The 17769-nt window shown below is 38.7% G+C and overlaps 1 protein-coding gene across 1 annotated transcript in view; it reads left to right on the forward strand.

The window, feature by feature from the left end:
* Window positions 1-208: 208 nt before the first annotated feature.
* Window positions 209-17769, forward strand: part of rai2.L (retinoic acid induced 2 L homeolog) — a 39748-nt gene continuing 22187 nt past the window's right edge. The window contains exon 1 of the mRNA XM_018246882.2: window positions 209-506. The gene's annotated coding sequence lies outside the window, so the exon portion shown is untranslated. The remainder of the gene's footprint in view (window positions 507-17769) is intronic.

Genomic DNA, 17769 nt, shown 5'->3' on the forward strand with positions numbered 1-17769 from the left:
CCTCAGGCCTGTCTGTGGAAGCTTTAGCTAAAGCATGACACAGGTAGGACAAGTCACACTGTGTGACTAAATAACATCTCTATATCCCTCCGCCTCTTATGTCTGGTAAGTAATTAGTAACTAGTGCCGTGCCTCGTGGAAACACCTTTTCATGTATCCAAAATGACTGCTAATCTCACACGCGCAGTTTTATTGTACAGGTGCCCGCTGAGATCCCAAAAATACCAAATAAAAATGGGATGTACTGGGCAAGAGCGCAGAAGCCAGAGGAGGGAGACGGACGCATAACAGCCGGCCCACAGCTTGTCGGGCGGTGCCACTGACAGACAGGAGAGGGAGGAGCAGCGCACACAGACACCCAGCACCCTGCAATCCATGCATCTGCTCTCTCTGCCCATGGAGCAACCGTAGCGCTGCAAGCAAAGAGACACAGCCCCACTGAAAGCTTCATCTCCAGTTTGGTGGCTGGAGGAAGGATACCATCGCTAGTGGCAGGAATTGCACAGGTGAGAGGGCGCAAATCCCGGGACTTGTGTCATTCTGAGAACAAGGATGGCGCTAATGCTTGGGGCAATTATAGAAATGCAGCCGGCACCACAGGGTGACATATATATATATATATATTTAGTGGCGAGGTATAAGGAGAGCTGAAAACCGTGCCATGAGCGGGAGGGGGAGGTTATGAGAGGATACAAGGATGTGGAGCAGGTCTGTCCCTTCCCTGCTGTCACAACACACAACCATGGAGGCTGGTGCGAGAGATCGTACTCTTACATTGGATCCTATCCAGCAGGAATAGCTCTGCTTCTATGTTCCCTGGGTCAGCTTCTGGCTCTCTTGTGTGCTTGCTGCTGCTGGGATACCACTGGCAGACACCATCAGCCTCATTCCCACTGGCTCTCTAGCCTTTTATATGGAAAATTATGTTTTGCAAAAGCCCACATACCGATATATATTCTACTATAATCATATTTGCATGTTTACATGGGAAACAAAACCCCTCTCTATACTCATCTTCTGAAGGGGCCAACAGAAGACCCCCATCAGTTGTTAGACTACAGCTCTCAACTCTGAAGGCTGTTCAAGAAGGGTTGCTGAAAATTGTAGTTCACCAACAACTGGAGCATTGCAAGCTAGGTAGATGCAACATGAATGCTTATCTATCTATCCATCTACTATCTATCTATCAATCTATCTATCTATCTATCTATCTATCATTCATCTATTATCTTTCTATCTATCTATCTATCTATCTATCTATCTATCTATCTATCTATCTATCTATCTATCATTCATCTATTATCTTTCTATCTATCCCTATGATATCTGTCTAAATATCCATTTGCATAACCATTTACATGTATATATATATATATTTGATCACTCTCTGTATCTATATATCTTCCCTAGTCTAATATACCATGTACTACACTGCATCCATTGTAACCAAATTATCACCTTTAACTATTTGCCATTTCCAATGAAATGTGCCATTTGTGTATTATGCAGCTAAAAAAATAAAAGGAGCGGGTAGATTCTCCTAAATAAAATGTCATTGAATTTGCTGTTTAGACCTCAGAAATGTTGCCAAACAGCTGCTGCCTTGTGTTTCACATGTGCAAATCCCAGGGGTCATTTACTTTCCCCTATTTTTTTGGCTAGGAAGATATATTTGGTGGCTTAGTAATGGGGAGGGGGAGTCAAGCATGCTGTAGAAGGTAGTTGCTCTCCATAGAGCGCTTATTTGGATTCATAGGCTTTTTATTTTGCTTTTATTTTATTTTTTTTAAAAAGACTATTTACATTTGGATGCAAAGAGGCATCATTTGGTGTGTCTTTTACTGAGGGCAAGGGAGCATGATAAGAGCAACGAATTGCCCTGAAAGCTATGACAGCAGCATGCTGAAAAGAGAGACACACACAATATTTTAATAGCATTCCTATAATTATACAAATATGTCCCCATTTAAAATCCGAAGTGGTTAAGTTGTGACAGATGTGTTTTTAACAGCAGGAGCCAAAAATCAATGCTTTGGCGTTACATGAGAAGCTATTGTATGCCACCTTTGTATTTGAATAAAAATAGGTGGGAGGACCCTTTAATTACAGTCTGACAGGGCCCAATTCAGATATGTCAGATGGAGCTCCATGCTGGAATGAAAATGTTATTTTCCATTGTCTTTTAACAGCAGATGAAAAAGCAAAATGGAGGATTCTCCAGATGGAGCAGGGCTGAGTTTTGCACATATATCTCATTTTTTTTTTTTAAATCCAATCTGATCAGAGCTGCTTTGGCTCCCATTGTATTGCTCTGAAGTTGCCTGCATGTTAAAGTGATAATGCATTCATGCACTTGGTTTTCTGGTGGCCAGAGGAAAGGATGCGCGGGACACACAAGCAATTATTTCAGCCTGAATAGACTTTCATGTCTTTGGGGTGGTGCTGTGGATAATTTTATGCTGAATTTTAGGAACTCACATCTCTAATGCATAATGCATGGGACTGACAATCATGCAGGAGCCCCTCATACTGCCGAGGCAATTATTACCCCTTTAGCATTCATTATATACAAGCTTGTGTTTATAGTATAGTAAATAGTTTGTATTTTAGTTTTATTATTTTTAATAACAGAAATTCAGAAAGTATCAAGGACCATATTTGTGATCTATTTATATGAAACCATGGGGTTTGTGAAAAAAATGTTCTTTGCCTGGCTGCTGCTATTCATAATCAAAGGAGAAAGGAACATAAAGCCTTGCATTAACACAGTGCTGGTTTCACTGTTATATAGCATATTCACAGGGGCGTAACTATAGAGGAAGCAGACCCTGCGACTGCAGGGGGGCCCAGGAGGTATAGGGGCCCCATGAGGCCCTAAGGCTAGGGCCACACGGCGCGATTTTGCCGCGATTCTGCGCTGGGCGAGTTGCGAGTCGCTGCGGTTTTTAAGCCGAAATAGCTTTGTTAACTTTGGCGCTGGCGTCAATGCAAATCGCGGCGAAATCGCTGCGCTAATTCACACGCGGCGATTCGTTTTCTATTGTCGCCCGAAGTTGCCTCGCTGGGCGTTTCCGGGCGACAGTAGAAAAAGAATCGCCGCGTGTGAATTAGCGCAGCGATTTCGCCGCGATTTGCATTGACGCCAGCGCCAAAGTTAACAAAGCTATTTCGGCTTAAAAACCGCAGCGACTCGCAACTCGCCCAGCGCAGAATCGCGGCGAAATCGCGCCGTGTGGCCTTAGCCTAATTCATATACAATTTCAATAAATATTGGTAAAACAAGTCAACTTCTAGACCTATTGGGGGGCCTGAAAAATAATTTGCTGTGGGGCCCAGTAATATCTAGTTATGCCACTGCATATTCATAAGAAGGCTTTGCTATCAATAACAGTAAAAGTCATTGGCCCATGTTTTTTCCACAGAGAAAATGATTTATCTGCATATTTTATTTAAGATGTATTCACGTGTGTGGGTTGTTCTGTGCTGCTTTACTGCAGAGTTTTCATTCACATCAGTGAAAGAGTGCCCCCAGTGGGAAAATGATCATGGAAGATTGTAAACTGCTAGCTTTTTCTCAGTTGTTATGGGATCTATTACCTGGAATGCTTGGGACCTTGGAATTCATTTGCAGTGCAAGTGTGGAACCTGTTATCTAGAAAGCTTGGGACCTGGGGTTTGCCGGATAAGGGATCTTCCGGTAATTTGGACTACTATACCATACCTCCCAACATTTTGGAAGTAAAAAGAGGGACAAAAAATTTTTTTCCGCACATAGCGCAGCAATTTTTTTGACCACACTCCTTTCTGTGGCCACACCCCCTAATTACCATGTTTGTTTTACAAAATTTGGCAGGTTATGAAAGTTTGAAAATATTTCTCCTTATCTAAACTGTGTTTTTGTGTCTCAAAATTGTTACAAAGTATGTTATTTGCACCTGTTAGCTGTTCTGGGCTCTCTGCTAAAAGCCAATTAAGTGAGAAACTTTGTTTCTTTTTCTGGCTGTTCAGTGCAGAGAAAAGAGGGACTTTCCAGTACAAATGAGGGACTGCGGGTTGAGCTGTCAAAAGAGGGACTGTCCCTCCGAAAAAGGGACAGTTGGGAGGTATGCTATACCTTAATTAAGTCTTAAGAAAATGGTTTAAATATTAAATAAACCCAATAGGATTGCTTTTCCTCCAATAAGGATTAATTATATCATAGTTTTGTAGTACAAGGTACTGTTTTATTATTCCAGAATCCTTCGATAAAAATTTGGCCAAATACTGAACCGAATCTGAATCCTAATTTGCATATGCATATTAGGGGTAGGAAGGGGAAAACATTTTTTACTTCCTTGTTTTGTGACAAAAAGTCATGCATATGCAAATTAGGATTCGCATTCTGTTCGGTCTGGTAGAAGGATTCGGCCGAATCCTGCTGAAAAAGGCAGAATCCCGAACCGAATCCTGGATTTGGTGCACCCCTAGTATTTAGCCATATTGTATGTAAAATTCACATCATAAAATTAATATATCAGACATAGAAATAATGTTACTTATAAATTCATTCTGTAGCATTACTAGCCATTTGGATTACAGGCCACCGTTGCCATTAAAGTGATACTAAGTCTTTAAAAATACAAAACTCCTTGTATGTTATATCACAGCCCAATTTCAATAGGGAAATTTTTGATGATATAGCAGTCTGAAATGCCCAGCTCATGCAAGCTCATGAAAGTTGGGTTGTTGCAAACTTGCATGCCTTAGTGAGTTGGGCTTAGAGGAGGCTGTATAACAAAAATCCTGCACCCTGGGAATGTCATTGCCCTTATATATACTTTGTAAAATTAGCTTAAAGGACAATTAATATATGATTAAAGATGGGGGTAGTGGAGTAGGTGGCACAGGGTGTGTGCAGGCCCCGATTCTAGCCACCTCACCCCTTTAAAACCGAACACATATGGAATACACAGTCTGCATGGCTAATTAGAAAATCATTTAGATGCATGCTGCAGACTGAACTGATGTATGTGCAGCCACACTTTTAAAGGGGTGAGGTGGCAACCCTACCCCATGCAGCAGCCCTGTGGGCCTGGACCCCCCCCCAGTCCAACACTGTCCTGAAGCATAAATTGCATGAAACTTTGTTTAAAATATATTTTTTAGGTACATGTACTATATAGGCCAGCTTTAGGGCAGAGACAGACATGGAGATACGGGGAGATTTAGTCGCCCGGTGACAAATCGCCTCTTCTTCAGCGATAATCTCTCCGAACTGTCTTCTAGAATCTAACTTGCCGGTGTGATCGCACTCGGAACGCTTCGTTTTCCGAAGTTGCCCGAAGTTGCCTCACGAGAAAACTTCAGGCGAGTTTGCAAAAAGACTAATCTCCTCGAATCTCCACGTGTGTCTCTGCCCTAAGATGTACAGATATGGGAACCCTTATTCAAAAACCTGCTATCCAGAAAGCTCAGTAATTATAATGTTTAAAAAATTATTTCCTTTTTCTCTTTTTTTAATAATAAAACAGTATCTTGTACTTGAACCTAACTAAGTTGCTGGAATCCATATTGGTGACAAATCAATCCTGTTGGTGTTATTTCATGTTTGAATTATTTTTAGCAGACTTAAAGTATGGTGATCCAAATTATGGAAATAACCCGTATTCGAAAAACCCCATCTCCTGAACATTCTGGATCGTATACCTGTGTTTGCAAAGGAAAAGGGCTTTTTTAAGACAGGTAATTCTTGTAAGTTAGAACTTTCCAACATATGGATAGCCCTCCAGATGATGTACAGGTATAGGATCCCTTATCCGGAAACCCGATATCCAGAAAGCTCTGAATTACGGAATGGCTGTCTCCCATAGACTCTGTTTTATCCAAATAATCCAAATTTTTAAAAATGATTTCCTTTTTCTCTGTAATAATAAAATAGTAGCTTGTACTTGATCTCAACTAAGATATAATTAATCCTTATTGGAAGCAAAACCAGCCTATTGGGTTTATTTAATGTTTAAATTAATTTCCGGATAATGGGTTTCCGGATAACAGATCCCATACCTTTATATATATATATATATATATATATATATATATACAAAAACAAAAAATGCAGCTCATCCATGTGTTGCAATTAAAATCAGTCTGGTGCATGGGTGTGTGGCTTATATCATATACTGAACTAAACAAATTAACCCAGCACTATCATTATACAACTTTAAGGAACAATTGGATTAAAGAGAACTTATCTGAATTTGGCAAAAAGAGACACTTTTGGTTACATGGTTTGTACAAAGTATGCATAAGCTGATGCGCCCCGCCAAGGCAGTGTCCATGCATCAGTCCTACCTAAGTGAAAAAGGGTATTTTCTTTGGGAGGAGAAAGACCATACCTGCTTCTCTCTTTATTTGGCATGACCTCTTCCAAAGAAACATTCAGCATTATGGGCTTTTAAGTAATCTGTAGGACTGTGTTTAGAGGGGCGGGGGTTGGGAGAGCAAGCATTAAAGGGAAAGCCACTTTCCTTTATAGAATATACAAAAACAAAAAATGCAGCTCATCCATGTGTTGCAATTAAAATCAGTCTGGTGCATGGGTGTGTGGCTTATATCATATACTGAACTAAACAAATTAACCCAGCACTATCATTATACAACTTTAAGGAACAATTGGATTAAAGAGAACTTATCTGAATTTGGCAAAAAGAGACACTTTTGGTTACATGGTTTGTACAAAGTATGCATAAGCTGATGCGCCCCGCCAAGGCAGTGTCCATGCATCAGTCCTACCTAAGTGAAAAAGGGTATATATATATATATATATATATATATATATATAAAACTTAGGTTGGTCCTGCCTACCTGGAGGCCCAGTATAGCTCTCCAAGAACTTTTTATAGAGCCTGACCAATGTCTCCATAGATGCCTAACATCCATAGATATATGACAGCAACCATCAATTAAAATCTTGCCCTCAAATATAATTTAAATTGGATAATTTACTTATTGCATATATAAATTTGGACAGCACTGGTACATATAGCGCCACTGGGAACATGCTACTGTACCTACAAAATAAAAAAAATTGATTTCCCTCTACAGTGGATAGATGGATAATGCTATATTATGAATTTTCTCTTGAAAAGGGGTGCGTACCATAAATCTAACATACATGTGTTGAATATGGAGTAAGTGTATGCGTATAATAGTAACACAATATAATAACACTATTCATTTAAACTATTTTATTTAGGGGAATGAAATGAATGCATGGGGTTCCCCTGGATGCTGTTTTTGTTACATATGCCTGTCGCACCTCTTTGCTGCAGTGTTTATTGAGAATTTCCATTGAGATTTTATAGTAGACTTTATCCCAAACTCTAAACGAGGGGGAGGGGCTGTACTTTTTCTAATGGCCTAATGGGTTTTAAAGGATCCTTTCGTTCATTGAGATATGAGATGTAATTGTTGCTCCAGGCATCACTTTACCATCAACCAGAAGCTTTCTCTTTGTGTTCCAAGCCTGGTGTTTGTTTATAGTTCTCAGTGGTACTTTAAGTTCCTTGTGGTTGAAATCTCATTACTGTTACACAAAGTGATCAGACTCTTTGTGTTCTTAGAAGGGAAAACAGTGGAATTTATTTATAAAAGTTTTTGCCGCAGAAACAATCAAATCAGCAGCCCAATAGCAGTCAATTTATTTCAACTTTTGTAATGTTATTATAAAATTCAAGGGCTGAAGTAATAGTTTTGGCACAGTGGCAGTTTTAAAGGTTTTGTTGCCTGTGCTGTTTTTACCATAGAAATTGCTGGGCTGTCCTCCCAACTACACATTTCCCTGTTGCTGTTTTTTTTAATATTTTATACAGACAATGTGTGCCCGGTTAATATTGCTTGGGTAGTCCCTGTCATTACACTTTCTGTATATACCACACACCTTGTCCTTTATTTGGGCAGGGTGTATCTGCAGTTACCCAGTTCCTATGTCATCCTTTCATATTTTTGGGAAGGGTACATCTGTTGTTATTGATTCACCATGTCCTCTGTCAAGTCATAGTACAACTCTGGTTTATACAAACAAGCTGCTGTGTAGCCATGGGGACAGCCATGTAAAGCTGAAAACAGAGAAAAGGCACAGGTCAAACAGCAGATAACAGATAATCTCTGTAGTATACAATGGGACTTTTCAGAACATATCTGCTATCTACTGTATTTCCTGTGCTTGAATGGCTGCCCCATGGCTAAACTGCAACTTGTTTATATAAACTATAGTTGTATTTTTGAAGCAAGCACACCAGTGCCCAGCAGCAGTTCATTATATTGTCATTTCTTTACAACACTTTTATTTTTTGGTGTTACTGTTCCTTTAAACATGTAATGTTACCACTCATCTCCCCCCCCTCTGGTCATGGTGAATCTTAACTTACTTACCACTCAATATTTCCTCTACTAGGACAGGGTACATCTGTGGTTAATTTTCTTTTTACTCTCATTGTCCTCTCTCTCTGTGGTTTCTCATTTTTGTTTTGTTCATGTTGTTCTTAGTCATGTTAGTGTACAGCTGGGGTTACTTTGTATTTAGTGGCATATAAATGATCTAGTAGTGTGCTTCCTCAGCCTAACCCTTTATTCTTACTACAAAAACTCAACCAGCAATGCATTGTGTGTTGACTTGAGCAAGGATCAGCCAGTTACAGCAGTTGAAGTCTGTCAGTGACTCACAGCATGTGTTGGTTGCAGATGAAACAAAATGTTAGGTTGAGCAACAAACAAATTGAGCATATATTTGTATGTGTTAGATTTAAATCACTTTGCTTAGTAAAACTTTAGAATCAAGATAGGCTATATAATCTGTTTAACTCTGCTGTAGCACTCTTACAACAAGCAAGATGTCTTATCAGAACTTCATGTGGCCCAGGTCCCTGACATGAATGCTGCCAACAGTAGCAAACATTGCACCTTTTCTTACATTCCGTAGTGTTGGTGACCCTGCCATTGACCCTTGACACCAGGCAGAGGTTTGAATGACAAAGGAAGATAAACGGGAGATGGGCTGATTAGAAGTATTAGACATAAAATAAGTTTAAATATCAAGCCTCAGAATTGTATTGCTTTTTGGTGGTTAGGGTTACTGAGTGCACTTTAAATTCCTGACTGGAGAGGAGCAATGGGGGTTGCAAAGTTGCTTTGATGACTTCCATCTTCAAGATGTTAAAAGATTTATTTTAAAGTGAAATTGTCCTTTTATGTTTTGAGTTCTAGTGATGCATGGAACATATACATACAGCTAAATTACCTTTGACCCATAGCCACACAGTCTCTTTTCAATCACCTTGAAGGGTGCACCTCCATTAGCAGCTCTGTGTCTTTTTTTTATAATGATGATGTCTATGTATCACATATCATGTGGCCCAGAGAAGTGCTGGAGAACAGAAAGATGGATTAGGAGAGAAAAATCTAGTCGGGCAAATCATTACATCAATGGAAGCTTTGGTGTGGATTATTGGAAAAGGTTCTCTCCCTTGCAGAACTAAGAAACTCAGTGCTTGTGAGTACCATTGAATGGTGCTTTCTCTGTCTAGAGTGCTGTTTTCAAAATGAACGTGCTTGGCCAGAAAAAGCACTACGTTTACATTATACACTAACATACACTATATGCAGTGGCACAACTATAGGGAATATGGATGGGCTCGGGCAACAGGGAGCAGACAAAAACAGGAGAGGTGGGGTGGGTCATGGATCTTTTGGAGTTTGAAGGTGCTACAACTTCCAGCATTCCCAGCAGAAATGCTGCTCTTAGCGAGCAGTTATCAAAGACCATCATCTTGGCTAAATTGCAATACATTTTAAGATCTGATCTTTTGTTGAGGTTGATAAACCCAGTTTGAACACCCATGCAAGGGGCAGAATTGGGCAAATCTGATTACTGGCCCAGGAAGTAGACACTCAGGTTAAAGTGGACCTGTCACCTACACATAAAAAGCTGCATAATGAAAGTCCTTTGCAAATTAAATATGAAACCCCAAAAATGTTTTTCATTAAAACATCCATACCTGTTATAAAGGTGTTTAAATATCTAATATCTTAAATATCTAATAACTGTCAATCAAATATTGCCTGCCCCGCCTCTATGCCCGTGGCATAGAAGAGGGGCAGTCAATTACTTTCACTTTCCATTCAGCACTTCCTACATGTCACTGCTCTCCTCACATTCCCCCTTCCCTCCTCAGGCTCTACAATTGTGTAGGGCACTGCACATGGACATTAGGTCCCCCATTCTGGTGCATACACAATTTCCCTTAATAACCGTTTCCACAAAATGGCTGCTGCCTGCTTGCTGTGATTGTATAATTCCAAGACAGAAGGAAACAAAATTTAAATAATAAATACAGTGTAAGTAAAGTTTATTTTGCTCAATTAACATGATAGAAAAGAATTTGAAATTATTTCTTAGGGTGACAGGTCCCCTTTAATCTGCCTACAGGGATCCACTTGCAACATACCAGAGTCATACCTCCCAACTGTCCTGATTTTTGTGGGACAATCCTGATTTTGACAGCCAGCAGTCTTATTGAAATTACCCAAATTGCTTTTTGATCACCTGCACTGGCTGCCCAAAAAAGATACAAAGTTTCTGAAACCTTATTTGATAAGGAGGCTTTTGGTAGAGAGCCCAGAATATAGTGCACTTACACTTAGATACAATTGTAACCAATAAGATAAACAGGTCTCTTGGTGATATTGAGACTTCCTGCTTAAAGGGCAATTTCACCTTCATTAGCAAAACTGTAGTAACACCCTAAAACTCCCAGAAATGTGTTCAAACTTTGCATAACCTGCCAAATTTTGTGGTGTTTGGGTGGGTAGTCACGCAATGAGCATGGTTAAAAATTCAATTGTGCTACGTGTGGAAGCTCTTTTTGTTCAAATGTTGGGAGGTATGCAGTATGAGTGCAATGGGATTTTAAACCAGTGACAGATTTATGTTCAATTTTCTACGACATATCAGTCAGACAGACATACAGCCATACATCTCTGACAGCTCATTGTTCTGGAGGGACCAAGTCTGCAGCCTTTATTGGCCCGTGTATAGTCAGATTTAGAGTTGGGGAGGCCTAGTTATCAAAATTCTGATTTGTGTCGTTTTAGAGGATTTCAACCATGACTTAACTCATATTTTAAAAAAGAATGGCTACTTATTTATTAAAAGATTTGAATAAAAAAAGCACAAACAAGTAAAAACACTGAACAAATCCAAATATGAAAACCTTGAAATACTCATTACTACAATTTTTGCAATTACAAGCAAAAAAAAAACAGAATAATTCTAAAACCTGAAAGTAAGTAAATTTTTTAAAATTTGCAACTTCTTTTGTAACTTTTACATAACCTCAGCATTTAGATAGCATACTTTTACTTTAGAGTTTCTCATGGTTTTGAATATTAAGTGCTGAAAAGTTTGAATTGTGAACAGAAGAATAAAAACGTTAATATATTGGCCCCTAGATGTAAATCTATTACTACAGGTACTTATTGATGATTCATCAATTATTTAGTGGTTCTGCTTTTCAGGTGACTAATTGCATGTTTGAAAACTCTTATTTTTTCATACCTTAGAATTCCATCTAGATTATTTAAGGTGCCCACATATAGTTCAGGCAGTTGGCTTGTTTCAAACATTCTGCCCAACTCTCTGGGTATATATGGCACCATGAGGGGCTGTTATTATGTCCTGCGGATAGATCAGATCTGCTTATTTGGGTCATCAGTCTGATTAGCACAATATCAGACCATTTGTGGACTGCTTATCAAGTAAGCCTGTTATATCTTTACCTTAAAATTATCTGAAAATCAGGGATATGTTTAATAAATGAAACAAGAAGCACTCAGTGTAGCCCTTTTCTACAATTATCCACAATTTTTCATATGAGCTAGTAATCGTAGGCCACCTTTAAAGGTTGGTTCACCTTCAAGTTAACTTTTAGTTTGTTATACAATGGCCAGTTCTAAGCAACTTTTCAACTGGTCTTTACTATTTTTTTTTATTTTTTTTTTTTAATTATTTACTTCTAACTTTCAACTGGTGGTCATTGACCCCATCTAGAAGCAAATACTCTGTAAGGCCACACATTTATTGTTACTGCTACTTTTTATATTACCAGTACTCCTATTTCTATTGAGCCCCTCTCTTATTCATATTTCAGTTTCTTATTCAAATCAATGCATGGCTGCTAGGGTAATTTGGACCCTAGCAACCAGATTGCAAACTGGAGAGCTGCAGAATCCAAAACTAAAAAACTCAAAAACGGCAAATGATAAAAAAATTAAAAATAATTGCAAATTGTCTCAGAATATCATTCTGTACATAAGAATAAGGGGGTTATTTATCAAAGTCTGAATTTCTCTCAATATTTTCTGCTACAAACTCTGATCAAATCCGTTCAGGGTTTTTTACGCTTATTTGTTATTACATTTTCCAGAAAATTTGCTTTGCGGTAAAAAAAACAGATTTTCACTATTTTTTCTGATTTTTTTATCAGCTTTTCATGAATTTCACAATTTTTTCATAATTTTCACCTGAAAACTTCGGGGTATTGCCCAAAACCCAGCAAACATCAAAAAATCATTGGGTCTTCTCCCATTGACTTATATGCAACCTCAACAGGTCTGAGATGCCGGATGTTCAGATTCTGACTTTTCCATCCTCAGGGTTTAATAAATTGCGAAAAATGTGTGATTTTTGCATTCGGAGTTTAGTAAATAACCCACTAAAAAATAATTTAAAGGTGAACAACCCCATTAACTGTACTGAGACAGGCTTGCAGGTAGAGGACAAAAAAAACAGTCATCACATTTACATATCTACTTTGCTTGACTGTATTTAGTGCTACATGAACGGATAAATGAATTCAGCAGACCTGCTATCTGAATTAGCTGTGGCCATAAAGTATAAAACCATTTTGCAGACGAGGGAAGGGTTGACACATTTTTTCACGCTTCTTTGCATTTATAATTTAATAGAGGTGGGGATATATTTTGCTGGAGAAATTTCCCCCTGAGTTAGAGAACGACCCACATGGGACAGAAGCATCTGTGTGTTTTGCATTAGTTCCTCCCAAGGCAGTTCGTATCCATAACTGCACCAATTATACGTGCTCCTTTTTATTATGCTGAATAGATATTTTACATGGCTTGTTCATCTGCTGGAAAACTGGATCCCAAACATTCCAATTACTCACTATTACAGGGGGATGTGGATTATGATGGGAAAAAAAATGATTATATTGAAAAAATAAAAATGAAATCACAAGCAGACATAAATAAGAGTATAATACATTCTGCATAGCTGATCCCTGGCTGCTGTGATAAGTGATTATGTACTCTGCTTAACAGCAGCTCAGGGTATTTGAGGGCACTGCCAAGAGTCATTAGCAGAGGGGCAATGGGGGGGGGTTGTACTAGATTGTAAATTGCAGTGAAACTAATTCAACAGGTTTTAACCATATGACCTCACTCCTACACAATTCAATCTTTTATATTTACCTGTTCCTATCCCAGAGTAGTTAAGATTGCACATAGGGCCACTTCTAGAATATGATATTCTGGGACAATTTGCTCCTCATGGGCATATTTTTGTTTTGGTGTATTTATTTAATATATTTACAATTTGTTCAGCAGCTCAACAACAGCTTTAACAACTGTCAAAGTTCCCTAGCAACCAGACTGATTCAAAGGGGCTGTTCACCTTCCAAACACTTTTGCCAGTTAATTCTTTTCAGAATGTTCATTAGAAATAAAGACTTTTTTTTTAATTGCTTTCCATCTTTTATTTTTTTTTACCAAAATTAAAGTTTAATGTCCTGTGTGTTTCAATCTGATCCAGGAGCAGATTCTGAACTGGGACAATTTGCTACATTAGTTGATACATTTCTCAGCAGCATCTGTGGAATATTAACAACTATTGTATCAATTCTAACAGCTGCATTTAAAGGAGTGATTTGCCTTCATGTTAAAGGACCAGTAACATCAAAAAAAAATATTTAAATATTCGTTAGTGCACAACGAAAAATAAACACCAAGACAAATTAAACTTTTAAATAGCAAAGCCTTTATTAAGAAATAACTTACAGATTGTCCACTTCTTGTCCTCTTCAGAAACGGCGAAAAGGCAACCATCCATACAGCAGAGATCGATTTCTCCTCCCTGGCAATTTTACTGACAGGCATCGTCCTTCATCCTCATCCCGGTGTCCAGCAGCAACAGTGTCACGGGCTTTCCTCTCCTGCAAGCGCAGTAGTCTTTCTCCCATATCATCAGTGCAGTGCCCAGTAATAGCTTGAGCTCCGAGTTCTATATGTGAAACTATAAAGACTCCATTCGGACCTGAGCACACGGACCAAGCCAGTGCTCTGAAACGTAGTCCCTCAGCTCATCCCTCAGCTCATCCCTCAGCGCAGACAGCTGGTGCGTTTGCGTCGCGGGCCACAGACATTATCCAGCACGGAACTTCTCTGAACGCTTCCGGTCTCCCGTAAAGTTCCCCGGCCAATCCCAGACGCCTCTACCGATTGAGGGGGTGGTGGACTCCCGCGGCTGCCTGCTCGTGGATTGCAGGGAAGAGAGGGTGCCTTCGGATGAGCATAGGAGCCAGTGGATCTGATGAACATGCTGTGCGGATGATGATGGGGGGAGCCGGCAGGCTGGGTGCTGCTCCCCTAACATGGCAGAAGTGGTCAGTTCCCTCCAGAGGATGAAGAGTAGCCAGAGTGAGGGTGAGTGACGCAAACGCATACGGGAGAAAGACTACTGCGTCCGCGTACTCAGGTCTGAATGGAGTCTTCATAGTTTCACTTGTAGAACTCGGAGCTCAAGCTATTAGTGGCCGCTGCACTGATGATACGGGAGAAAGACTACTGCGCTTGCAGGAGAGGAAAGCCCGTGACACCGGGAGGAGGATGAAGGACGATGCCTGTCAGTAGAATTGCCAGGGAGGAGAAATCGATCTCTGCTGTATGGATGGTCGCCTTTTCGCCGTTTCTGAAGAGGACAGGAAGTGGACAATCTGTAAGTTATTTCTTAATAAAGGCTTTGCTATTTAAAAGTTTAATTTGTCTTGGTGTTTATTTTTCGTTGTGCACTAACGAATTTTTAAATATTTTTTTTTGATGTTACTGGTCCTTTAACTTTTAGTATGTTATAGAATGACCAATTCTTAGCAACTTTTTAATTGGCCTTCATTATCTATTTTGTATGGTTTATGAATTGTTTTCCTTCTGCTTTTGACTCTTTCTAGCTTTCAAATTGGGGTCACTGGCCCCATTTAAAAACAAATGCTCTGCAAGGCTACACATTTAGGGGCAGATTTACCAAGGGTTGAATTCCGAAGTTAAAAAAAACTTCGAAATTCGACCCTCGAATTGAAATCCCTCGACTTCGAATATCGAAGTTGAGGGATTTTTACCGTATTCGATCAATCAAACGATTGAATAGAAATCGATCAAACGTTTTTTATCGATCGTTCGAAGGATTTTTATTTGACAAAAAAAACTTAGAAAAGTGCTCTGGAAGGTCCTCATAGGCTAACATTGCACTTCGGTAGCTTTAATTTGGCGAAGTATGAAGTCGAAGGTTTTTTTAAAGAGTACTTCGAATGTCGAATGGTCGGATATAGCCTATTTGATGGTCGAAGTACTCAAAATTTACTTTGAAATTCGAACTTTTTGAAATTCGAACCATCACTCAAGCTTAGTAAATCTGCCCCATATTGTTATTGCTACCTTTTTATTATGCATCTTTCTATAAAGGCCCTCTCCTATTCATATTCCAGCCTCTTATTCAAATCAGCTCATGGTTGCTAGGGTACTTTGAGCTTTGCTGAAATTGCAAACTGGAGAGCTGCTGAATAAAAAGCTAAATAACTCAAAAACCACAAATAATAAAAAATCAAAGCCAATGGCAAATTGTCTCAGACTACCATGGTCTACATCATACTAAAAGTTAACTCAAAGGTAAACAACCCTTTAATGAAACTCAGGGATACATTGGCTCAACTAAATGTATAGAACTGTTTAGTCAGTGACCCCCTTAGAAGAGCTGCTTCATCAAAGACATACCAAGTGAAAAAAGAAACAAAACATCAGTATTAGAAAAACAGAAAATAGATAGTCACTGAAAAACATCTTTATTTCTGGTGAAATATCTGAAAACAACCCCCTTTAAATGAGAGATTGGAAGATAAACCAACTAACTAATAATTAGTTACAATAACAATACAATTGTAGCCTCACAGAGCAGTAGTTTTTTGACAACAAAAATACTCCCCTCTTTTGGAAGCTGCAAAGAGGTTAAAGAGGTAAACACGTAATTAAAAAAAAAACTATAACAAAAAAGTAAGACCAATTGAAAAGTGGCTAAGAATAAAACACTTAAATGCTGACTTACAGTTTAACTCCTTTAAATAACTAAAGGATTTTCTAGAAGTTCCCCTGTTTTTCATGTGACCTGGTAACCTTAAAGTAAACCCTGAGCCTTTTTGGGGGCAGTCTTGGGTTTTATCTCAGGAAGTTGTTGTCACTTTTTAGAAGGTATAAAATCAAATTTAAATTGGATAGAAAGACAATTACCGTAAAATATACCACTAGTCATGCATGAGACGAGTCCATTTGTTTTTAATGCTTACAAACAACATATTCATTTTGTTCCTATTTGGGACAACCATTAGATTTCCTTTCCTTGCTCTCAGTTTGACCTATTTTATTACCATGACACATGCATACTTTTGATTGTGATCATTTGTAAAATGCCTTTGCACACTGATTTTCCTTGCCTTTTGGAATATTATTGATGGGTTCCATAACCCGTACTCTTCATTTTCTCACACTCTTGTCTACATAAATTAGTCTGCCTGGACAAATGGGGATATGATTACACTGCTCCTTGTACACATAGGGGCACATTTACTAAGGGTCGAAGTGAATTCGAAGTGAATTTTCGAATTCAAAAACTTTGAATTTTAAAGTAATTTTTGGGTACTTCGACCATCGAAAAGGCCAAATTCGACTTCGATTTGAAGTGAAAATACCTTGAATATTCGACCATTCGAAAATCAAAGTACTGTCTCTTTTAAAAAACGTCGACACTTCGCCACTTTAAACCTGCCAAATTGGTATGTTAGCCTATGGGGACCTCCTAGAACCCATAGCCAACATTTGGCTACGTTTTTAGAAGTCAATGTTTTTTTTCTGAAAATCGTTCAATCGATCGATTAAATCGTTCGAATCCAAGGATTTAATCGTTCGATCAACGATTTTACTTTGATCGCATATTCGATAAAAAAAACTTCAACTTCGAATATTGTACTACTGCAATTCGATGGTCGAATTCGAAGTTTTTTCACTTCGAAATTCGACCCTTAGTAAATGTGCCCCATAATATTCTGTTAAAGTCACAGATTTTTAATATTGAATTTAGCATTGCTGCCTCTCCTGGAGTTACTGATCTGCATTGCTGTGAAACCAGTGATAGTTTTTTTTAAGTGGTATAACTTGAAACAGATCTTTATTACAGGGAAAAGCTCAATTTTACATCCCCTGGTTTTAAGTGTTCCCACATTTTACACATTTTTTTGTGGTCCAAACAATTCATAACACAGTTCTTAATGCATAATGCATTTTTCTGATTTTAAATTTTCCCTGACTTTACAGGGTCCCCTAAAAAAGTTCTCCTGTCTATTGGTTGTGTCATAGATCTTTAGGATAAGGTTACCAGATAACAGTGAAACCTCAGTT

The sequence above is a fragment of the Xenopus laevis genome, chromosome 2L (genome assembly GCF_017654675.1).
Source record: "Xenopus laevis strain J_2021 chromosome 2L, Xenopus_laevis_v10.1, whole genome shotgun sequence".
Taxonomy (NCBI): Eukaryota; Metazoa; Chordata; class Amphibia; order Anura; family Pipidae; genus Xenopus; species Xenopus laevis.